Here is a 26,516-nt window from a genome sequence, read left to right as displayed (position 1 = left end):
TTGTTTTGAATATGTTTAACTTATATTTCTCCATTTTTATATTCCATCTGTTAAGTTCTCAGTGCGTACTTTTTTTTTCAAGACAAACATTTTAGTATGCCGTTGATGCATGAAACATTATGACAACTTGAAATAAAGTTTATTCAGAAAAAAAGATTGAAACATAATTGAAAAACATATAGCATATATAACATTTAACATATTGCGAGAAACATTTAGGTAGGTATTCTAGAAATTGTTCTCATGTAATAATCAGTGAAACATCAGGCTTTGTCTTTTCATTACATCACACACTGGAAATGCATTTTTTTTCTGGTTCCGGCTTTAGGAGACAGTTTTTTTATAAGTGCAAATATTGATTAAATTGTTGAGCGAACAAGGAAGAGCGTATGGATTCTGTTTGAGGAAGGATCTTTTGCTTAAACTAGAGTTTGCCTACCAGATCTTTTCTGAGCTGAGCTGAGAATGGTTAAGAGTTCACCAGTGTCAATCAGACACTCAATTTTACATGTTTTAGTATGAAGAGACATAATCTCTGTCTGTGTGTGTGTCATTGTCTGGTGATTCTTCTCCCACCTAAATGCTCTTCCTCTCTTTCCTCTTCCCTTACAACCCCCCTCTCCATCCCAACACATGCACAAACACACACACACACACACACACACTACACACACACATTTTCTTCTCATTCCTGTTAGGCAGTTGACGCCTCTGCAAATCAATATGTGCAATTCTGGAGAAATATTGCATCACCATGGCAACCAGACCTCCTGTCCTATGTAGAGAAGAGCTGCAAACTGTACAGTGTGGTTTCTGTCCCACCTTCTCCTTTCCACACCATCGTTTGATGATTATCAATATCAATATGTCAAGTTTTTCTAGATTCTGTTTTTTTTTTCTGTTTGTGTTTGATGTCTTGCTACTGTAACATCTCTTACTGTTGACGTACTTCTCTCAGGCAGAACATCACATTTAAGTGGACTTGGATGTCTGCGGTATTAAACATGTCTCTTTCAATCCAATAATCTATGATTAGCTCAAATAGAAAGCTGTGTATGTGTTCTTTAGATTATGCTCTATCTATCTATCTATCTATCTATCTATCTATCTATCTATCTATCTATCTATCTATCTATCTATCTATCTATCTATCTATCTATCTAAAGAATAGATTAATAGAGTAAAGAAATTCCATAATTTTCACGTTATTTTTCTTCATTTTAATTTATTTTTTCTTTTATTTCATGTTGTCCCACATTTTAAACCAATAAAAACACATATTAAACAGTATGAAACAGTTCTCTAAATCGCTGAAGCAGTGAACACGTTTAATTGGCTGCAGTCCTTTTTACCAATAAAATCCTTATTTATACAGAATATGCAGCATCAGGCTGTGTCTGCTATTGTGATTATGTGGCAAATGGAAAGGCTGATATACCTTTCCAGTGTCCAGCCTCGACTGTTTCAGAACTGCCCAACAAAATCAAGACCTGCCCCCACATGATGCTGCAGGCTGCCTGTCAGGGCACAAGAGGCCATCATGTATTCATTATAACAACAAAAGCACATTTTTGTGTTCTCTGTAACCCCCATATTAGTAAGACTTTATCTTGTTCCAGTACACATTCTTGCTTAATGTGTTGTCACAGAACCATCTGTCTTTTTCTCTCTGCTTCCTTTCTGTCACTTGTTTTTTTACCATATCCCCCACCTACGAGAAGTGTCTAAGTAGGTGTGCGTGTCTCCCCAAAGAAGCTCAAAGGCTGAGGCCGCCACGCTCCAGAGATCTGATGGACACCAGCCATCAAAGGCACGAAGACGTGTGACAGATATGCAGCTAAAAATACACTCATCTCTCTCTCTCAACCATCTTTCTTTTCTTCTTCCCTCCTTTAGTGTTTGTCATTCTTTTACTATAAAACTGTTTAAAGTGGCTTCTTTTCAAAAGTAATGAACAAATAATCCTTTATGATTCTAAATGAAGGTAGCATGTTCTGAAGGTAGCATGTTCTGAAGGTAGCATGTATTCACTTTAATATAATTTAAAAACAAGACTTGTGTGATTTGTCACAACTTATGATGCAGTACATACACGTAAGGACAATTATTATTATGAAGGGTTTCTTTTTTTCTTACCGTTAGAAGAATAATCTATCATTTCTGCCAGCATTGTTCCATTTTTATGAGGATTATGACTGAAAAGGAAATTCAAATGTGGTTTTCATTGTCCTGCTCCATGCTTGAACAGGCTACCTGTAGCGGTTGTTTTCACATAGCCTGAGGAAAGCTGCCTTATGGAAAATAAAAAATCAATGACAAATTCATGAAGGACATTCAATGACATTCACATTTAACACACTAAAGGAAGGATTAAAACATTCAACAGTGGCTCTCTGGGCCTTTGGAGACCAAACACATAAGGGAGATCATTTAAGAAAAGGTAAAAACAGCTCGATGAAATGTAGAATGCAAGTGTGTCAGGACAGTTTGTTAAAGAATGAAACTTTCTTTAATAATATTCTTAAAAGGCCCAGAAAACATAAAGCTTACAAAATCTACTTTGAAAAAAGTTTTTTTTTTTTCAAGAAGTTTTCATGAATAGTAAGTTGTGCCTTTTTATCCTCACACACAGGAAGTACTCAATGGCTCTTCAAAGTGAAATCAGTCCGGCTGTGTGGAGGAAATCAATGATAAGAACATCAAGGAGATTCAGAGACTTTATATCCAATGCTGAAAAAGGAGACTGAAGAAAAAAACGAACCAAAAATAGGTGATTATCCTCCACTTTTCAAAGTACGAGTCCTGCTGCATAATAATCAATACATCTTCTTTGTTGCTCTAATGCAGGAAACATAACGTCTTGTCACTCTTGATTCATCTCAGCTCATAAACTTCCTCATTAAAATGTTGAAGAAATGGAAAATTGTGTCGATGGGGATAGGGCTTCATATGAAGAAAAATAAACCCCTCAGTGAGTCAGAGTAACGTTGCTGCGTAACATGGACAACAACGACTTACGCATCAAGATGAATAAAATGAACTTAGTATGTCAGAAACAATATTTAGATTGGATAAGTGCATTAAGTTTATAAATTAAAAATAAGCATACTTAACACATTTCTATATTTGATTTATTGAGCTGTTTCTAAAAAAACAATACAAATGTTGGCAAACTATGTGACTCCTCATTTAGTTACTACTCTATACATGATTATTGTGTACTACTGTAATAACTTGTTGTAAAATGAGGAAGGATTGGTGAGTGTGTATCCTAAATGTTTCGATGGAGAAAGAAATATCCATCAAATAGCCAAATTTTCATATTCATTCATTACCCAAAGCATATGAGACAGCCTAGCTTGTACATCTACTTCACACACACTATGTCAACTCCAGATCAACACACATGACTCACGTGATACAGCCGACCTGCAGAGAAAAGTGCAGTTAAAACTCTAGGTTATGCAGAGCAGGTCTGCTAGTTCCAGAACATGCATGTACAGCTTTACACGTGCCCATCGCTCTGATTGCCTGGTTATGGGAAGGAGAGCAAAGCTACTGTAAGTGAATTGGGTGTCTTCAATTTACCCCAATCACTTAGAGCCTGTGCATCAGCGCATGTCATCCATCATGTGGACCAGAACACATCCCAGACAAATGATGCATCAGCAATCCACAGGGCCGCTGCGATCACTGGTCAGAAGGGCTATAGCAGTCGAGGTTAGAGTCCCTCTGGCCATCCAGGATAAAAGATGACCCTGCTATTATACCTCGCCTGATACCAGACACCTTATTTAACCTCTGAGCTTAAGTCGAAGGCTTTTGTTGTAGTTCTTGTCAAAAAAAAAGACAACATGGAACTGTAGCTTCCCCTGTGAGAGGACATACAGTATGAGGTTGTGTCAGGACACACCCGAGTATTCAGGGAAGCATGGATAGAAGAAATTAGAAAATATATAGTTACAGTAGTGGGGAAATGTGTAACCCTGCCTGTGTGTGTGCGGGTGTGTAAGAGGTATCAGCTGTGTGGTGCACTCTGTCAAAGAATCCGTGCAGGGACCTGGAGAGTTTTTGCTATAGGGTCAGCATGGTAACCTTGGTTACATGTCACTATAGGATGGTTGAGCTTATTACTAAATGCTTGACCCACACCATGGCCTGCTCAGAGTGACGGAGCCATCTCCTGATGGCCTAACCTAATTCAAAGATGGAGGGACTGTTTAATGGATTACTACACTTCTCTCTCTCTCTCTTTCTGTTGGTGTCTCTGCACGAAACCCTCTCACACACACACACACACACGCACACACACCCACCTACACACACACACACACCTAGACATACAGGGAACAAAAAACAGATCAGTAATTTTATTGTTGATAGTTTGCTTATATTGAAGATTGTTTTCTTTTGACACTCATTTGAATGTGTCAGTGGTTAGCTTGCACTGCATGGTTGAGGTAGCTAACGGAGGACCTGCAGCAGATCCTGAATGCTTTTGCCAAAGCATACGAGGCGCTGGGTCTAACGTTGAACATCAAAAAGACCCAGGTCCTCTTTCAACCCCCCGCCAACCAGCAGCCCACCCAGCCTGCCATAACCGTAGACAATACCCCCCTGGAAAATATGGAACACTTCTCCTTAACACTTCTCCTTACCTTGGACACCAACATTGACTCAGAAGTCAGTCACTGTCTGAGCTGCACCAGTATGGCGTACGCCAGGCTTAGGAAAAGGGTGTTTGAAGATCGAGACCTAAAGACCCAAACAAAGCTCTGGTTTACAAGGCTGTCATCCTCCCCACTCTGCTGTATGGATCCGAGGCATGGACCACCTACAGCAGGCATCTGAAAGCCCTTGAACGACACCATCAAAGATGCCTACGCAGCATATTTGGGATCCTCTGGGAGGACAGACGCACCAACATCAGTGTTCTGTAGGAAGCCAGCATATACAGTATCATCACCATACTCAAACATCGCCAACTTCAATGGACTGGTCACATCATCCGCATGCCCAACACACAGATCTTGTATGCCCAGCTCAAGGAAGGTCAGCGTGCCTCCAGTGGACAAAAGAAACGCTTCAAGGACAATCTCAAGACCAACCTGAAGAAGTTCTAAATCACACTCAATGACTTAGAGAACGTGACTTTGGATAGACTTCAATGGAGTGAAGTCGTGCACAAAGGAGCAGCTGCTCACTGAGTCTGAATTGCGCCATGTCGCTAACTTAAAGCTCCAACTCAGAAAAGAAAGACTGAAGAAGGCTCCAACTCCATCACACATGGTCACCTTCCCCGGCCCACATTGCCCCAAAATATACAAGTCCCGAATTGGCCTCCACAGCCATCTCAGGACCCACAAGTAGCCCCCGAAGAGGACAGTCATACTCGTTTCGAGTGACGGCTGATGATGATGATGATGATGAGGTAGCTAGTGGAAATTATTTCATTAATATTTATACAGCTAATAACACGTTTTTAAAAATGAATAAATCCAAGAACAGAGAAGCTTGCAACACCTACTACCTATCTACTCTGAAACTGAAAAAATAAAGAGGATCTGAATAATTAAAGATACAAAAAAACCCAACTTATCAAACCTTAAGCCTTTTCAGTTAAAATTATTGAAGTTATTTAAGTACAGTTTTTTTTTAATATGACAATTTGCCAAAGCATCTGCCTCTCTGCTTGCTTTTTTCAATAAAAAATGTCGCCTTTAAATTGGTGTTCAAAAAGGAGAGAAGCAAAACAAAATCATTACAGCTTGTTAAAAAATATGCCTTCAATCTTTGTGGTGAACATGCAGTCTTGGTTTGTGTGTTCATATCTATTTGACTGTGTTGCATTGCATAGTGTAGTGACGTTTGTGTGGCTGGGTGACGAAAGTGTCACTCCGAGGAGTCTGCAGAGCTGTGTATTGACACTGTGTATTGGCATATGCAGCCTTCACTGGGACACCTGTCACGAAACCTGTAATGTTCCCCCATAAACACACTTTAACATATGGAAAAGAGTCAGATACAACTCAAGGATATGTGGCAGTCACATGAGTCTGGTATCTCCACACTCCAAATACTGAACTATTCAAGCAGTTTAAGGGCCAAGCCATTGTATTCAAGCAGGTCAGACAGACAAACTGGAGACCACTAAGATGGAAACCCCCCACACAGAGACAGAAGATTCCCCTGAGCAAAGCCATTGACAGGACAAACATCAAGGAGTGCTCCTCTCTCTCCTCAGTATGTCAAAGCACACCCTCCTGACCTCCAGATCCTCTCCTCACACCAGTGGTCACATGAAACATTCAGAGGCTACAGCTGCCCAGACACAAGACAATACACATACAGACGCACAAAAAACACACACAAATAAGACATACAGTACATGAGACATGTGTGCACGAGGTCTCAAACGGATAGGTACAGAGGTCACCTGATGATTATGAGCCAATAAAAAGTTAACTGCAGATTGCATAAAAGTATAAAAAATATGAAAACAATTTTGATCATAGTAAATAAGATTGCGATGAAGTGAAAGACATCTTATAAATATCTGAAGAAATCCTTGACACACATCCCTGCTTGAGCCTTGCTGTCCCACTGCACAGGTCTCACAGTCATATAGGACTCTATATTACAGTGCTGTATGACAATGTAATCCTATAGTGCAGAAACAGCATTCCACCCATCTTCATTAGCAGGAGTTTAAATTCCTGCAGCCTCTCTGAGCGTGCTTGGGTGCTGGTGGTGGTGGGGGGGCTGTATCCCACGCCACACTGGAGCAGACGGAGGTGGCGCCTGGGCAATTTCATTTTGTTTAAAAATACTCCCCAAATGTTGTTAGGGCTGCATTAAAGGATCCTGTGTTAAAACAGGCAGGAGGGGAGGATTGAATCAGCTCACCATGGGCCGACACTCCTCACAGCTCCACTTTGCATTAAAGGCCTGTTGGGTTTCACTCTCAGCAGGAGACAGAGCTACAGCGGCTCACACTAACTGCATTAATTCCTCTGTGTTGTTAGATATATAGGACCTGTGGATACAACTTGCTATAATGTCTGTAATTACTGTCTGAACAACAAAGCAATACACGCTGGCAGTAGCTACCGACTCAGACAGGACTGAAGAATCTCTCCACAAAGACCTCCAGTTACGAGGCAGAGACAGAAATTAGAATATTAATAAAGGTCAAGTCTTTTGGTCCAGAGGGCTTTTGTAATTTTTAAGCCAATTGCATTAATGTACATTTTCTAAACATCAGAAGAACATGCTTTGGCTGTAAAACCAACGATTTATCAATGTTAGTCCTCTTGCCCTGCAATTCTTTTGAAAAGAAATTTTGAAAAGAAATGTGTGGCTAGTTGGAAACTCAAAGTTCCTCTTTTTGGTTGTGATCGGTCTGCTTGCAGGATACGAGTGCACATCTGCATTCTGGACTAAAACACATCAGCACTATTGTGGTTAATCAATCAATCATCATTTAAGTTTTAATCAACCATTCTACATCCGTGCAACATTTCAAAATCATACAGGAGTCCAATCTAGAAAATGGTGTCCTTTTTTGGGCATAAAAAAACTATTAATTTCTTTGTAGTTTGAATGGTAGGAATGTGCTCAGAGCAAACACAATGTTTTGTCTGTCCTTCCGGCTGTCTATGAATGTAAAGTATGTCTCCACATACACTTAGATTCTTGGCTTCATGTTTCTTTTAATGACAGCTGTCCTGTTCTATCGGAAAGCTATCCTTATATGACTTCAAATGAGATCTGGCCCCATATAGAAAATAAAATTCAATTACAATCTTATCTTGTACAGTACTGTCCTAATTTCAAATCTGTTTCGCTGAATACTTGTCTCTTCTGTAAATTGTATTTGAAATGTCTACATAGAAACCAGAAACTGTAGGCAATGATGTCAAAACTTTCTGATTTGAATGGACCAAATGGGGCATTGACTTATGCCAGGTTGGCATGAAGTATGTATTTCAGAGTAGTATTAGTTTATCCTTTCTGTCTTCAATCAATGCATCTTCTTAAAGTTGAGGGCTACATAGGGAGCGGAGTCCTGAGGGACCATCCAAATCTTGCGGGAGTGAGTGGTTTTACTGTTACTGCAGGTGTAAGTGGGCAGTCCAAAACTCATTGCTTACAATGCTGGAATTAACAAATGATGAGAAAATGAAAACTCAATTTTTTTTTATACCACGCAAAACAAAGCAAGGCCAGTTGGTCATAAATGACTGATAACAATGGCTATGAAATGGGCTTTCTTTGTTGCAACACATGTGAAAACGTTTTGACACAAATCTGACATGTCTAAGATGAGATGAAACACATGCTACATTTTCCTTGATCAAAGTAAATTCTCCTTGAATGAAGCTCATCTCTAAAGTATGATTGGGAGTCAGTTATATTGTGTTATATTTTGAAATTCACGTTCCACTTCAGACTTCCTGTTTGGGTTGTTGTATTCTGTTTAGCTTGAAGCCTGCTCCATCGAAAATATACTTAGTAGTGCATTTGAAACCGAGACAGACCATGGTGCTCGCTGCTGTAACAAGAGTATTAACAAAAGTGTCAGTGAATGTTGGCATAGTGGGTGGCGCTATTGGAGAACGGGTCGTGTAGCCGGTAGAGTATGTGGAAATTGGGAGTAACAGTCTACACCTGAGCTAAATTACTATTGTGTTTCCTCAACAGTGATATTATAGTTTTATGCTTGGTAAGACTAAAGATGCCAAGAAAACTTGTGGAGTGTAGAGAGCCAGTAGCTTGCTTACCCAAGTATCCAATAAGATTGATTGTGCAGACAAATACCATGTGATTGAATATAACCGGTCTCTCTTTACATCTCTCCACCTCAATCTGTCTGGGGAAAGCCAACAACAATCTTGGCTTATTTACACTATATGTATAATAAAGAATGAACACGCTAAAAGCCAGGTATGATTAGGGCAGTATTGCTGCTACTTGTTGAAAATATATCTATTCAATAATACTACAAACATACCCTCACATGGCCATTTTGGACACCCTTCAATTTGCCATATATGAGAGCAGTTATCACAGCAAATCAACAGGAGTTGCAACAATTGAAGCAGGCAAGAGAACTGGTTCAGGTATAACTGATTTACCCAACCTTTTATAAACAGCTCCAACATTAGGAAAAAAAATTCTGAATTATTTTTTAAAAAAATGCAGAGAGGTTAGAATGGAAAAAGGTTTCAAGACCAAAGCAGAGCTGGCTAAACACTGTAGCTTCAGCTTTCTGTCACAGGCAAACCAAAGCCTCCCCTCTTGCCCTAAATCTTACAACAAACAAGTATAACCAAAGCCAAAATATAATAATAACACTGAAAAATAATAGTTCTATGTTATTGTGCTGACAGTTATGATTTCTCATGCTCTACACCAGTTAGTTAATACAGACATTTCTGACACTCACTGCCGTAGTACAAAGAAGCTTTGTGGCCTAGTGTGACCTCTTTATCTGCCATGTTGGCAGAGATGGAAAAAAAAAAGAAAGAAAAAAAAAATCGAATGACAATGTTTTTACCAATAAGACAGGGCTTTTAAATATAATAGAGACAAGACACCAGCTATTGTAAGCATTTTTTTTCCGTGTTCCTGCGATCAAGAGGCCCTTCAGGACTCATTACAAAGACTTAATTGCTTTGAATGTCTGTGGATGCAGAGGGAGGGACTCTTGTGTTGTAAGAGTGTGTAAGAGTGTAGGCTACAGACATAACTCAGTGGAAGGAAAAGCGCAATATATATGATGATGAACGGTTAGATGTGTACAAATTCAGAAACACACAGACCAAGTACGAGGTCACTGGTCTGTCTTGTACTTTTCCTGCTAACTGATGGACATTGACCCTCCCCTTATGGACTCCGATGGACTCCTGAAAACAAGATTGATCTCTGCTCCCTCACATTTGCACACTGTGAAAATGCCCAGAGCATTCATCAAAATGACACACAAAGAGGATAACGTCTGTGTATTTCAAGTGAGGTTGAACAAAACGACAATATAGCGCTCTTCTACTCCGGGCTGTTGAAGGCATAACAGAGCGTATTCTTGTTCATTATTATGAGTAAGGATTATGAGGCAACTCATTAAATTAAGCTTTAATCATTATAATACAATAATCTGCCATTTGAGAATTAGCAAAGCAATACTTGTACTACTAATATAGTATTTCGATACACTATCTCTGGTATTAATTTCCCTTCAGGGTAAACTGCTCAGTTTAATCAGAAAAAGCCATTCATCACACCCAAGCTTTTCTTAAATCTATTAAGCTTCATCTCTTTATGATTAAGAGCTTTTTAACAGATTTTTTCCCTCTCTTCGGAGCCCCAGGTGGTTGTAGAAGCTGCTACATACAGACTTCTCTGCATGTAGTACAGCATGTGTGTGAGAGCAGCTATCATTGTGAGAAACGTTGAGTGCGTGTGTTACAGCTGAGGCAAGCAGAGGAGAACAAAACCTGGCTGGTTCCGAATGAGTCCTTTTATCAGACGATCGGTGACCGGTGGGAAACCTTGAGAACCCAAACTGTGTTTTAAGTGAGACTGCAACTGCTGGGGCCATTATCCTTTCACTCTTAAACCTTTCTCTTTCTCTGTCTGAACGTGTGTCTGTATATGTGTGCATACTATATGTGTGTCCATGCCTATGTGTATGCGTGTGTGTGTGTCCTTCTCCTGCCTTGAAAGCCCTCCGAGCCTCAGGGAGCTGTGAAAAATCAATACTCTTCGGCAGCTCTGCCTCTTTATTCATTTAATAACTCACTACCATTGCATTACTGTTCCACTGATCTCCCATCACAGGGCCCAGATTGACACCTTTGTGCTCTTTTACCACACTGGAGTTTGATGTAATCAGTTAAACCTCCACCTCACGCCTGACACATGCATCAAATGGACCTTGAGTATGAACATGGGTGCATCAACAACACTGCAATATGAAAAAGAGGAGTCAAAGTGTAAGTGTGAGGGAGGAATCTGCCTGTGTCTGTTGTCTGCTTGATTGTCTGACGCTCTGATCCTCGAAGTGGGCGTTGAACATGAGTAACACACACAAATAGCAGGAGCGATGTGAGAAAGCAAGACTGAAAGTGGGACCACCTACTGTGCATACTCAAAGACTCAAACATCCACTGTGTGCATGGTGTGTGTGTGTGTGTGTGTATGTATGTGTCTGAGCATAGAAATCAGAGCTTTATTAAAACACAATGCAAAGATATAGGGCGAGATATGATGACAATTTGCACCAGGTGACGAGTCAGAGTCATGTCGGGAATGTTAAAACTCTGACACAGGAGGACGGTGTGTGCGTTTGAATATGTGTGTTCGTCTTTGTGTGTCTTCACGTACAGTGATTGTGATGCTGGAGGTGGGGGTTGCCTCCCTGTGTGGGACTCGGAGCAGAGAGCAGGTGGGCTCGGGATGGAGCAGAGAATCTGTATTGATTGTTTTTGTGCCTCAGAGCTGTTTAGCCGTTGTCAAAGCAGCCTCCACCAGCTGAGAGGCAAATTGCAGCATTTACACTGGGAGGCGTTTTCTTTTCTTTTTTTCTAATCTATTTTTACATTCATTTATTAACAATGGGAGCTGTATCTACAGTCTCAGATGATTGTCTTTTTATTCAGTCTCAGACAAACAGCAAAAAAAAAAAACACGGCAAAGTCAGACTGCAGGAAATGTGTTCTTTTTCTTTTCTGGCCATGGATCATGAGTCATTTAGTGAATATCAGGAAAAAGTCTTTCGTGACTTTTGTGATGTCATCAAATAAGGAGGACATTGTCAAAAGTGGGTACAAATTAGCACAATATTTTACAATCATACATAAAGTACTTTGATTTGTACCGCGTGTCCAAAAAACTATGTTTGCACAGTATTCTAATAATCCAATGTATGAATACAGGCAGAGCTGAGGAGGTGTTTGCTAAAACTGCAAAAGCAGTGTGAGCATCACAGAAGTACTTCGCAATATATAAATAAGAAGTAAAAATGTAAAACATTAGTCCCACTTATAGAAGTCTTCGTCGAGGTCATACAAAGTTAATGCTCACTTCAGCCTGAAGAAAGGCATACAGGTTAATACCCTGCATTGCAGATTTTTTTTTATATGAAATTGGGGTGTTTCTTCAGCATTGCACATGCAGGTTTATAATTCTACATTGTCAGTGAGACTGCATCATTATGCTAGTATTAGTTGAGGACAGAAAGAAGACGAAAAGTGTCCACACTATTGACAATTAAAAACCATCGGCCCTGAAGAAATGTAAGTCTATTTTTGCACACAGGTCAGATTTGAACCTGGGTTGTTAACTTGGAGAAGCATAGCCTCAAAACTTAGCGCACTTGTACTAAGCACTATACACCGCTGGTGCCCCGAAGATAATTCCTATTTACTAAGCCTGTATGATAAACCAACAAACATCAGGAAAGATCGTTGTCCTTTTCTCCAGAGTTATAAACTTTCGCAGTGAAAAGCAAAGCAGTTTGATCTTGTGTAGAAAATAGGAAGGAGGATGAAAGGAAGTGAGCAATCCATCAAAAAATGAAGAAACAGAGTAAGCAAACCAATGTTTACATCGACCACAGAGCAGTACTGCTCCATTATGCAGCTGTAGGATCCTGTTGGAAGACCAGAGATAAAGATACAGGAAAGAGACAGACAGAAAAGGGATACGTCAAATGTTTTAACACCATAAAGCACTGATTCAAGCCCAAAGAACTTTACAATGCCGTGTTTTACCTGATAGGTTAAGTCATCAGAGCACAGGGCTGAGTGGATGATTTTATGATGGTGCTGCAGCAGAAGATGCACACTACAGCGTGTTTGCTGATCCAATAAAGGTAAAGCAGGGAAAGTTAATGACATGAAAGGAGCTGCTGTTTGCTAAACACACTGAAACACATGATTGATTTATAATCCAGGAGGCCTGAACGCCATGTCAGTCAATAATATAATAGCCTATATGTGCAGGGCACTAAAGTGGTGCATGAATACAGCCACAGAAACACCAACAACAGGCCATTCAGCACTAATTGGTGGTTGGATAAGTGTGGGTGTTGTAATAAGGGGGCTTGTGGGGAAAAATCAAGTGGTTTTATTAAATGTGCAACTTGCAAGGCTCTTAATCAAAAGGACTTTAATGAATGTATTCACTGACAGGCCTATAAATAGGCCATGAAAGCATTATACAGAATCTTTTCAAAGTGGGAGATGTGTCAAACATGTAAGCAGTAGGAAATTACAAAAAGTTGGATCATTTAGTTCCTGCATTGAACAATTAATGTGTTGTTATTTTTGCCTTATGGAAAATAAGAAAATATTGTTTCAAAATTGCGTTAACAAATGACATTAACTCGCAGGATGTTTTGGAGGAAAAGGTTTTGGTGATTAGATATTATCTGGACAGCAATATATATTTTTTGTAAAGGTTTAAGCTGTTAAGTTCTTTTTTCTGAAATCTAGAACAAAATACTTGATGTCAAACACTAAATAAATACAAACTAAATACATGATGGTTAATTATTGTTCTCTTCCAAGTCCTTTTTATGAATCATTGAAAAGAGAAGTTTGGCATTTGCATCTTACCTGTAAACTTTTCTCTGGAATTTGAATGTTCCTCAATTAGGGAGCACTGCAGGACAGACAAAGCGAAAGACACGAAAGGAGACGTGTTAGTGGGTACTGTATGTTGTGTTGCTGCTTGGCTCGGCTCCATGCTGAGAAGCTGACATTAAATCATGCATTGTGCTTGTTAGCGTCTCTGTGTGTGTGTGTGTGTGTGTGTGTGTGTGTGTGTGTGTGTGTGTGTATGTGCATTTATTGATTGGCTTACACAGCTTTATAGCGCTGCGTTGTAAATGTCATGTTTTTACAGGCTACCGTTTGATATAAACCTGATTAAAGTATTTGCTTGCTTACACAGATTGCAAGCAGCAAACGACTACAATCAGACGATTACTCAGCAATTAGGATGCGACTGATGACTATATGACTGTCTGATCAAACAAAGTCAACAAAGTGTTTTCGTGCTCTCTGTCCCCCTCATCCTCAATCTTTCTGTGTGTGTACAAGTAATCACTGCTATTAAAAAGGGCTGCCATCAATAGCCATATTTAAGTCTTATTTTGGACATCATAATTCTTCCTTTTTGCTCTGCATAAATCTGTAAGAGAGTGCCAACCCAAACTGGATCAACACATATTTAACACATTACAGGAAAAATGGTCAGGATCGGAAAAATTATGTCTGCAGCTGAAGCAAGGAAAGTAACTTCATACATTTGTATTGGTGCATTCTGTGTATTTATTTGATATTCAGACCTTATCACATGAGGATATAAAAGTAAAAAAAGAAGATTTGGGGTGCCGTGTAGTCTAGCAGTTATGGAGAGCACCAACATGAACAGGGACTTTAGTCTTGGTCCCAGCAGCCGTCGGTTTGAATTCAGCCTGGGCCCTTTACTGCTTGTCTTCCCTCACTCTTTCCTCCACATGTTTCCTGTCTCTCTTCAATTGTCCTATCCAATTAATGAAAATATTGCCCAAGACTATAACAATAACAACACCTAATTTGAATCATTTTATAGCAAGAAACCTAAACTGGATACTTTAACGTCCCAGATGTTTGTAAATCTGACTTTAAAAGGGGAAATCAATTGATGATAAAAATATAATCTTTAATCATAAATCATTATGAAATAAGTTATGTGCTTAAAGGTTATTCACATTTTTTTTAAACGTCTTTCCTTTAAATGTATTACATTACAACAGCTGTTTTTGTAGTGTAGCTTACTCTGCTTTTTCATGGTTTGCCATTGTCGAGGACCTTGAGGCTGCTGTGTCTTATGTATGTTTTAGTTTTAAAGTGTAGTGCTCTTACTGTTTTGATATCATTTGAGAATTCTAATGTGTTCAAGTTAATATTATTGTTCAGTGGTTGTGTATTGCTGTGTGGATTTATTTTTTAGTGTATACTTTATTTCTAATCAGAAACGTCTCTGTTTTCTCCCTGGGACTACAGATGTAAATGAGCTCATAACTAACTCTGGTACAGCTAAAAGGTGGAACACTTTCCCTGTCAAAAAACATACAATAAAAAAAATGAAATTAAAGAATATAATTACTTATTTGCTGCTGGCAGTTGTGATGCCTAGGCTTCCCTCTTTAATGTCCATTTGAATTCTTGTGTTCTTAAATCTTCTTTACTTTGCATATTTCCCTTCTCAACATACTAGACTTCTGTTTAAATGCGACTAACAATCATTTACTGCCTAAAATATTTCAACCTCAATAACCTCATTAGGTTTTAACCTCATTAGGTTTTATTTCCTGTATGTTCAGTGGTGATATTCCTCATAGACTTGTGTGAGTGAAACTGTGACCCCTCAATAAGGCTCTGTGCACTGCATCCCTGAAGGCCTTTATCCTCGATGTTCTGTGGCAGAGCGGCTTGGCGACTACATAAGACTCATTGATTTGGTTTCACAGATGTGTAAATGTGTGAATACAGCATATGACCAGGAGCACTGACCAAGCTGTCTCTGATGATAACTGACGCTTTTCAGCTGCACAGTTTGTGCCTTTATTTCTATCGCTGGTGAGTGGCTCTACCGTGGACTTACAGCTACACCCAGTGGATAGTCTGCACAACTGCAACAACGAGAGAGAGAGAGAGAGAGAGAGAGAGAAGGGGAGGGGAAAAGATGACATTGATACTTATAGTACTATAATTGAGAGAATACTCTTATTACTCTGAAGCCATGTTTTTCATGAGTATTCAATGTTTTACGTATGCCTGCAACAAGATGCAAGAAATCAATATCAAGGAATAAAAACACAATAATGATTAAAGCTTATTAAAAGATATCTTAAAGAATTTTTAAAACCAAAATTCTTTCAAGTTGCCTTTAAGAGGATCAGTCAAAGATTGGCATTGTTGTGTTAGCAGGCTAATATTAGCACACTTAACTCACAGCTTTACAATGAATATAAAGTGACACAGAATGACCGTGATCTAAACACACACGTGACATCCAAGTAAGCACTGAGTTGGCTGTTATTCTTCTTTTCTCTAGTCCTTGACTTAAACAGCTTTATACGCAAGGAAAGGGGTTGGCAGTCCAGTCCATGTTAATCTGATGTAAAGATATTTAAAGAGCATATACTAGATTTCTGCTGTATGTATTTATACAAAGGAATGTCAAAATGGTTCTTCTCTCTTTTTTCCCCTCTGTCATGATTGTTTTGATGTCGAGTGAAGCTCTTCGAATTGCCTTGTTGAAATGTACTATATAAATAAACGTGCCTTAACTTGCCATTTGCCTATAATGTTGCACATTCTTGCTTCAAAAGCTTTCAATGAAAAGCTGTTATTGTGGTGTTATTTAAAAATAACGCCTATTTTAGTAGCATTAGTAGTCCAAATTATGGACTTTTAGTGCACATTAAAGTCCTAAGACTCAGGAGAATAGCTTCTGTAACTTTTTGAAACTATACTGCAAGTTAAGATGAAAGCAGACCAGGAGTAAAAAAGAAATATGGTAAAAGAGATTCTAAAGCAGATGATAATAAATGATATACTGGCTCATATATAGGCTGTGTACCCTTTTTAAAGATGACTTTAAGGTTGATGCCAGCACTGAGGGCAGAGCTCTGTCTGTTTTAATTAAATGCCAGCCTCAGCAGGAGAGTTCTGCTGGAGGCGGCCTCCCTCCAGTTCTTTTTTTTCTTCTTTCAGTAAGAGGTGACAAAATGATATTGTAAAAAATGTTTACTATATGTAAACTAAACAATAATGTCAACAATAAAGTTGCTTTCACTTGAATGACGAGAAATTATTTAGATTTCCAAGGGTCAATGTCAGCTAAATTAATAGAAAGATTGTGTCTTTTTTAATAAAGCCCTGTCATGACAAAAATCATAATAATGTATGACATAAAAAAGTAGTTTCAGGGCAAAGGTCTCTCTTGCATGTGTTCAAATAGACAGCTACAATTCCCCTCTAAAGGCTGGTTAACGATCTGATATGTGCAAGCTCGATTCAAAAAGACATTCAGTAGAGAACAAGAAGAAGCCTTTAGCCTGGAACCTGTCCACAGTTTAAAAACTAGAGTTTTAGAGTGTGATGATATTGAGTATTATATTACACAATATTCTTTTAAAATTCACTGCAAACGCATGTTAATTAAATATCCAGTGTGTTAACCTGGATCTTTCAGGAGGAAGATATTCTTAAGAATATTTAAAGGGGACATATTAAGAAAATGTGTTTGAACATTTATTTGGGTAACTTGAGTTACCCAAGTTAACCCACAAAATTTGAAATGTTTCGAATTTTTCTCAGTTTGTGACATCACAAGTTGGATTCTGGTAAGGTAATTTCCTCCCCTCCCCTGGTATCTCGTCCCATTGACTTCACCTCGAGCCAAGAGCAAGACTTTTGTGCAGGTCCACCATTTTTCTTCTCTACAGAGGGGTGATGTCTACTGGGAAAACTCAGGAGGGTCTCATTTTATTTAAAAAGACACACACACCAAAACGGAGCGTTCTGAAAGAGCTGGTTTTTACAGGGTCACAAACCTCCTCTGGTGCTTGATTCATGTTATATTTGGACCAAAGCACAGCCCAGATGTTTCATTTAGAGCACAGGAGACTGTTTGAAAAGGTGAAAAAAGCGTATAATATGTCTTCTTTAATCAATAATCTATAAATGACAAATGTTGTGATACCAACACCTTTTGCTCATTGTATCCACAGTGGGAGAGGGAGAGTCCACCATGTTGAGAACCATGTTGCTGTAAAAGCCCCAACTGAACAAACAGATGTAAAGCAGCCATTTGACATTTGGTAAAAGAGTATGCATATTTCATTGTCGTTTCATGTTGAAAGAATTAAAGTGCACTTGAGTAATTGAGTGTGGGAATATTTTGTGTGTGTGTGTGTGTGTGTGTGTGTGTGTGTGTGTGTGTGTGTGTGTGTGTGTGTGTGTGTGTGTGCCTGAGACTGAGTGTGCAGCTGTCTGTATGTTGAGGACACCCTGGGAATAGATCCTTGGTGGCTTTGTGAATATGCATGGCTGTCTGCATGCATGATTAGTTTCTTGAGCAAATGTCAGAGTATGGGATTAGAATGTAAATCCAACTGTAGGCCTGCAGTGCCTATAGCCAAGGCTCACCTTTGAAATTTGCTTTTGCACAGTATTGATTCATTGACGTCCATACAACTTATTAAAAAGGTAAGAGAATGATTGCAAAGGCAAGTATAATCTAGCATTAGTGATCTGTTAGTACTGATTATTTTGTTATACTGTGAACAAACATGTATATTACATCCTACATTATACTGTATGTCATGCACATATCAAGCTGCAAGTGTTCGACAAAGACCACTTTTGATATATCTAGTTTTGCTTTCAGTCTTTGATGCCAACACTTTAATTCAGGGAAGACTAAAAAAGATGCCAGGCAAGAATGCTAAGCAAATCGTTCTGATGTTTATGTAGGGCGGTAGAGAAATTAAAAGCAGCTTATTAGAGCCACCGGCAGCTGTGGTTATACTGACTAGCGTACAGAGACAATACTTTATACTCTTTTATTGTTCCTGTTTGGGCAAATTGTACCTAATGTGCTTTACATTTTTGGACAAAAGATCATTTATAGAGATCATATCTCCTTTTCTGTTTCATAATGAATATGATTAAGTGCTGCAAAGATACCCTGAAGGCAAAATGTCTTATCATACCCGACCAGAGAGATCAAAGTGGAGGCTAAGCTGCTCGAGAAATTGTACCCCTCCTTTCGAAGTCACATGATCTCTAAGTAAATGCCTTTTTGTGTCACATAAAGATGGTGTAATTACGCCTCTGTATTCTACATGAATCTGCATGAAAGCACTTCATTACTGGATGAACTGAAAGGAAAGAACTGCATGCACACACCTATTATACTGCATTAACTCTCCTCTGGACTAAATGACTAAAGCAATGAGGACATTTTCACATGCTACCTGCTGTTGCATTGTTATAAGAGATACATTGGGTTGTAACACGTAACATTGCCAAGAGGTTATAATGTCTGGAATATAAGGAGCAAGGTGACAAGTTCTAATTAAGGTTTCTGTAGCTGTATATTTTGTATATTTAGATTAAAGTTTATGATAGAGCAGCAACATATCCAATCAAGAGGCATATGCAGAGTTACTGATCTGGGTAACTATCACATTAAAGGTGCAACAAATTGTGTGGTTCTTTGCTTAAATGTCTATCATCTCAGTGGGATAGCCTGTATAAGACTGTGTAAGAAGAAAGAACCATCGAGGGCTGAGCTCCAGTGATGGGACAGAATGATGGATGAAGAAAACAAATTAACCAGATGAAGGGAAGCTGCACTACACCAGCTGCATAGTGTGATGCACAGGAAATTAAAGTGCAAACCCACACGTTGGATCCAAATCATATCCATTAATCAGTGAAGCAAATCTGAAGAATTTATAGTATTAGATTTTTTCATATTGTAGAAAAAGTCATTTGTATTTGTTTTTTTCTCCAGTAACTGTGCTTTTTTTCAGTTTATGAATTATTTATGGAAAATTTACAAAGCTAAAAGACATTTTAAAAAATTCAAATCTCCATTGCATGGAGCAGCATTGCTATAAGCATCTCAAATATTTGCCTTCATCGGGATTTTGTAAATGAAATCAAACACACTGAAGTATTCCATATCCACTGCCTCTTAAAACATTTTACAAAGTTCAATTCAAATGTTGTCAAAAAATTAAATGGCTTTCTCATGAGTGGAAGTGAGAATTTGAGAAAACAGTGCAAAATATTTGTTTTTCTGATGACTCTGACCCCACTACTGCAGAGATCATGTGAATAACGTCACTGCAGACCATCCATTAAAAACATCTTCCCCGATGTCCACAAGAGGGCACTATTGTCCTTTCATGTATACTCTGCCCGTCATCGCTCAGGGCGTTTTCCCAGACCATAGTTCGTGTGCAGGGCAAGTGGGCAACAACTGAGTGCTTGTCAGAGCTCGAGGAATTGGCTTCTTAAATTTTAACTCCTCCATTTCCTGACGCCCTCCAGCTTGTCCCCTCCTCGAGGCTCAGGAGCAGTGTTGTATCAAACTACTGTCTATTAGTAATGTTTGTATCATTCAGAACAAAGTCATATTTAATGATACAATTATTTTTGTGTAGGCTTGTAGCATGATGGATTTTTGGTTTTCATTTTAGTTAATGTATCAATAAATGATCTGTAGGCAAAAAAAACCCCAAAACGTACAATTTACAAACAAAATAACAAAAAAACGTTTTCATATGCATTGCACTGTATGTGTTCAGCTACGAGAGGAACCTGCTAGCACTTCCCTGCTTGGGGTCATATGCTCTGCCTGTTTATGTTTCTTAACCCTAACCCCGGCCTGATCATGCAGTGACTTACGAGAGCCCTGCCTTGAAGGCTGAGTCGACGTCTCTCCAAATAAAGCTGATAGAGTGCAGGCAACAGGTGAGTCAATACCTTCACTTTCAGGGAGAGAATTTAGAAGAAAGCTTGGCAGAAAGGTTAGATTCATTTTTCTTGTTCCTTCTTCATAATTGAATAATTGAATCTTTCCATTTCTGACTAGAATGCGGCACACCGAAGAGAGTTTCAGATGTAAATTGGCTGTAAAACAAAACAATTTACTGAATGTTTTCTTTGTGAACAAAAATAGAAACATATTTTTCAACAAAGATGAGCAGTTCTTGTAGCACAACTGTATACACAGGAACAACCATCAATTATTTTTTAAGAAATGCATGTCTGTAGTCATGTGTCAAGTGTTTAAGTGTCTATAGTAAATTAATTAAAACAGTTTTTTTTACAGATGTAACTTCTTATTGTAAGCACATTTATTTATATATAATACTATTAACAAAATGTTCATGAATTCATTCATCTTCTTAATTCTTGGAAGGATAACTCTTCTTTTAGGTCTGTGTAGCTGTATGACATATGTGTATGTGTGACATCTCATAGCAGTAGGTTTATATTTGGATTGTGAACTGAAAAGGAAATGTGATTCTCTAATGCTCAAGATATGTATGTTTGACATTTACAAGTGAATATAAACTCTTCTTTCTTGCCTGTTCTGAGTGTCTAAAGGGAGAGGAATTTGTTGGCTGTACCGGCTAACAGACTATTAGCAAGAATGTTAACATGAAAAGTTTGCAATGTGTGTTCTGTTGTTGTTCTCTTACTTCAGCCGAATCGATAAATTCTAACTTAATCCACAGTCTGTCTCATAATTTCCTCATGAAACATTTACAGCAAAAACCTCCACACCTACCAAAATGTTAATATACATTTTGTAGTGTTTTAAATGAATGATATAAATGACATCCTTTATTAATACATAGGAGTCTCTTTTTGCAGTTTGTTAAAGTACAACGGTAAAGCAGTTCAAAGTTAAAATACTATTAGGTATAGGAAATACCATAGAAGTTTTTCCTTGCTTGGTTGAGGACCTTTTCATGCCAGTTGTGTATGACATCAGTAACATATAAACAAGTTAACAATTTTAATATGTTTCAAATTAAAAAACCCCAAAACAAAACAATTATTGACAAAACAAAGGTGAACAAGCATATCTGGTGCTCCTCGGATGCCTCATCTTATCTACACATCAGATGGACTGATGTACACATTTGAAGGACCAAAAATGAAACTAAATAATTCTTCAATTATGGAATTAAGTTCATTCTTTGCTTCATACAGAAACATTTTCTTTTTGTCATATGAATGTTCCTCTATCTTGTTTTGTTTTAGAGCAGAGGTGTCCAAACTTTTTTTCTTGCGGGCCAAAATTGTTGCGTTAGAATCGCTCACGGGCCACAGGGTTTTTTTGTTGTTGTTTTTTTTAATTTTGAAAGGAACTTTTTGTATTTTGACCTCTTCAAAAAATATTGTAAATGCACAATAACTAATTGCAGTGGGAAAGTGTTGTGTTCTAATTTTTTGGAAAGAATAGTCAGGCTTTTGTAGGTCCCCCTACCTAAAATGAAAAAAAAAAAAAAGAACGAAATATGCCATCTGATGAGGCCTGGGGCCAAAATCTTCTGATTCTTCGATTTGAAGTCAAGGGCCACAAAAAATCCACTCAAGGGCCACAAATGGCCCCCGGGCCGCACTTTGGACACCCCTGTTTTAGAGTGTGTCCTTCAGTTTTAGATTTTATTCATTCACCTGCTTTCAGATTTTTTCATGCTTTTCGTTGAAACCCCGACCTTGCGCTGAAATAGCCTCCATTGCTGCACTGATTGTACTCAAACTGTAGGCGAACATTCAGAAAATTGCACGGGAATTCCTGTGCACCAAATTCAGTCCTTGTCTTCATACTCCAGCTCCTCTGACATGTCTACACTGCTCTTGGTTATTTAGTACATATAACCTCAGACCTATAAAATAGAATTCAAGGTAAACTTGGGTAAACTTTCTCTCCATCTCATATGGGGGGAAAAAAAAGTTCTGGAATTTTAACCTGGAAAAAACACATAATGCAGCAAGAGTCAAATTGTCTTACTGTCTGGGTTATTCAAGCCAGATAACCAAATTATACCCAGAGTATTTAGCACCTGCGGTGGCATATGTGAGTCTGGTACTTTCCACAACCACAGTGAATCTAAAATGTAATCATGGCTGTGATGTTTTTTGAATATCAATCTTTTTAACCTGTGCAAGTGTGCATGTATTTTACACAGGCTACACCAAGTCTGACTCACGAAAGGGTTATATATTTCATAAACAAGCATCCACCTTTGTTTTGATTCAGGATTGCCTTATAAACAAGCAAATCATGTTGCAGTGGACACTATGTGCCCTAAAGCAGCGAGAGGTTTCCTGATTAAAAGGCTTTTGCTTCAGCTTTGTCATAAACTGTAGAAGCTGAAAAGGGAACGATAAGTAGCCTCAGGTTATTTGTGTGCGTTTCTGTGTGTACATGGAATTGACTCTCTCTCGCTCTCACACGCACTGAAACACACAAATACGTACACATTGTTGTCATCCGTTTTTTTATTCTGTTGTAGAGGGAGGTTAACCTTTTCCATGTTGACACACACCATATCCTACTTTTCACACGTATGATTAACCATTAAACACGAGGAGGGTATTACTCAGTCAGCATGAATGTCAAGAACGCTTGTAATCAACATGGATTCAACGTCCTCTAAAATCACACACACACACACACACACACACACACACACACACACACACACACACACACACACACACACACACAAGCAAGGCCACATGCTAACGTACAGACAGAATCTTAATCTTTGTTGCAGTGATACAACGTCCCAATGGAGATCATTAAGGTCATGGAGATAATTAAGGTTTTGTCCAATCTTATTTGATCTAATCTAACATAATGTAATATGACGTAATGTAATCCCCCACACACAGTAGAGCAATGACACAGACCTGGCATTCTGATTTCACTGCCAGTGAAACAGAAATTGCATTTAGATAGGCCATTACTGGATTTTAGCACATGCGTAAAAACCCTAAAGTTCAGGACGTGATCTGGAAACTTTCCTCAGAATTATTCACATATCTGTTTTTGATTCAACTAAGGGCTATTTGGCTTTTTCTTCTCAAACAGGATTTTCATTACAAAATGGGATCAGGACATGTTTGAAAAGACACTTTAGCCCTACTTTAAGGATTAAGGATCACAGAGTGCACAGGTGAACCAGGTGAACATCTTTCTATGATTTTAACTGTTTTAGGATCAGAAATAATCTTTCACAAACTCCCTCCTGTAATTTGGCTCTGGGTATCATGCCATCTGCAAGGTTGAGGGTAGTTATTGAAAACATCTTCAATGTTCAAACACATCCCACTGAAATGCTTATTGGCTTTGAATTCATGGTGAACAGATAACAAGCAGGTGTTTCAAACAGTTGTCTGGCAGAAGAATTACAGATGCACCGGTAATCTGCCATTCCATCTCCTTTTTGGTTGAAAACATAGCTTACCTCTTTTATTGAGTGGAAACAGACTTCTCTGATGATGTGTTTGCTCATTTCACTTCATATTCTGTTATTTGGATACATGTTGAGATACGTTATTAAGGCTCTAAAATCCAAGGGCAGACGTTATGGTGATGATCACCAAAAGAAGCTTCTTCAATTTGTAGAAAGAAAATAAAAATAATAGAAATATACAATGACTTGGATCTTGAAAGTCACAGGTAGCCAAGTATGCCTTACGTTTATAAGCTATTAAATGTAATCCTGGCTACAAAACTCTGAAAAAAGGATTTTATAGCCTTTCAGCATTGCCATGAGCCATCTCTTTCAACAATGTTCCAAAGGCTGCTGATCAATCACATTACTTTACAGGAACTTTACACATGTAAACAATTTAATCCCAAATACGTAACAGAGTGTGGCAATGTTGGTCAGAATGATCCCAACAACTCAAGTAATAATTGCCAAACTCAACATCAGCATTGACACCAACATTATAGGAGAGACTGAAACTTAATATCTATTTCCCCTTTTGTGTTGTGCCATTTAGGAACGTCATGTTCTGCTGAAGTATTTTCAGTTCATCTCAATCAGTGCTTTATGTTCTGTTGCCACAAACAAGAGGCCCAAGCTGTGATGTTTTGATGGAGTCAACATTAGCATTGGCCCAATCACAGTTAATCACAGTTCAAGTTCAGGCAACACACACTGTAGACTAGGGGCTCCAACTCAGAGTTCATTGGGTGTAGCATTCCAGGAAACCTCTATCCTAACAATCAGCAGCAGTCCAAGAGTCATCATCCCAATCATGTGTGTCACAACTCCACTCAATTAGAGACCGATCTCCGTTTATTTAGACGCGTAATTTAGGGCTTGGTGATTCTCACTTGCAGATGGATGGATTTTTTAAATATATTTTTTTAACAACTGCACTGTTATTGTTATTATTATTATTATTATTATTATTATTATTATTATTATTATTATTATCATATCATATTGTCTGTTTAAATTACTCACTGCTTTTGATCGCACAAGTAACTTTAAATCCTCACTGGTCACTAGGACAGTTGTTCAAAGGTAAGATGATCAGATTTTGGTTATCGGATTGGATCAAATCCTCAAAATGGGTTGTTTAAAGGGGAAAGAAGGAATCTGAAATCCGATTAGATCACGGAAGAAGCAGGAGAATGAATAAAGATTTTTTTTTGTTTTAATCTAGATAAAATTGTCACTTTGTGTTGTTCAAAACTTGTCAGAAGGGTTGGATAACTTTGATGAAAAAAACAAAACAAAACAAAAAAACAGGAATATCCTGATCCCAACAGGGGATAGGATTTCAAGGTGGGTTAGGGTTAGGTAAAATTTAGTAACATTTAAAAATTATACATTTGCATCATTTAGTGTATTTTCTTTGATTTATATTTACACCTGACTTGTGTAACCGTTGTAGCAGAAGAACAAATCAAGTTGACCAAACTGCAGCACATCAAAGCAAAAATTCAGATCTCTAAACGCAGGGCTTGGAAATGCTGGTCCCTCCTCTTCAGATGAAGAAGAACCATGAACATTCTTTATTTTGTTAACTATTGGACATTTAGCGTTTTGTTTAAGACATTTTCAAAATATCCACAATGTATTTTGTTTTAAATCATAAAGACTTACAGTGACCCCATATTGGATCTTCTACCTGTTATCTATATAGCTGTGAGCCCACATTGTGACATGTTGTACCATTTAAAACACTGTTAATCTGGATTTGGTAATCTTGAAAACTGTGTACCTGGATCAGGGTAATCCAGTCCAATGTTACTTTGAAAAAAATGGCATAAAGGTAAAATGGATTACCTGATCCTGAATAGCAAAAACTGGGATTTTGATCCAGATTAAATGTTTTGAACAACTGGCCCTTTAACATGGCATTCACTCCACAAAAGATCTTAATTGTTCTGTATAGTTCACCTCACTATTTATACTCTTTTATACCTTCTATTGTCCAAGATCCAAGATTACATCAACTTCATGATAAAGGCCAAACACAGCAGAGGAAATTCCAGAGGAAAAAAAAAAACATTTGGCTGATTATTGTAATAGATGCTAAGTGAGTAGCACGTGATAACGTTAAGATTAGCTATGCTCTCCAGGTCATTACCCGCTAGGTAAATCATTTAGAGAAAGGTCAACAGTGCATTTTGAATTGCTTTTTTGTCGGCTAATGACTTGAAAAGGCGCATTTGTACAAGCATGAGCTGCATGTGATTAAAGTGGTGGCACAAAAACTTTGAACTCACATAGTCAAGGTGACTACTTCCTTTCCAGTGGATCACAATGGCTGCAAAATACCCCCAATGACATATTTTTTAAATACACATAGGCTCAGTATTTAATGTAATACAAATTCTTTTTGGCACATATTGTGATGTTTCACCTGCACAGTGCAGTTTGGTTGAGATATTCCAGT

Source organism: Symphodus melops (assembly GCF_947650265.1).
Source record: "Symphodus melops genome assembly, chromosome: 3".
Taxonomy (NCBI): Eukaryota; Metazoa; Chordata; class Actinopteri; order Labriformes; family Labridae; genus Symphodus; species Symphodus melops.
The sequence above is the reverse complement of the archived record's forward strand: the minus strand, read 5'-3'. Positions refer to the sequence as shown.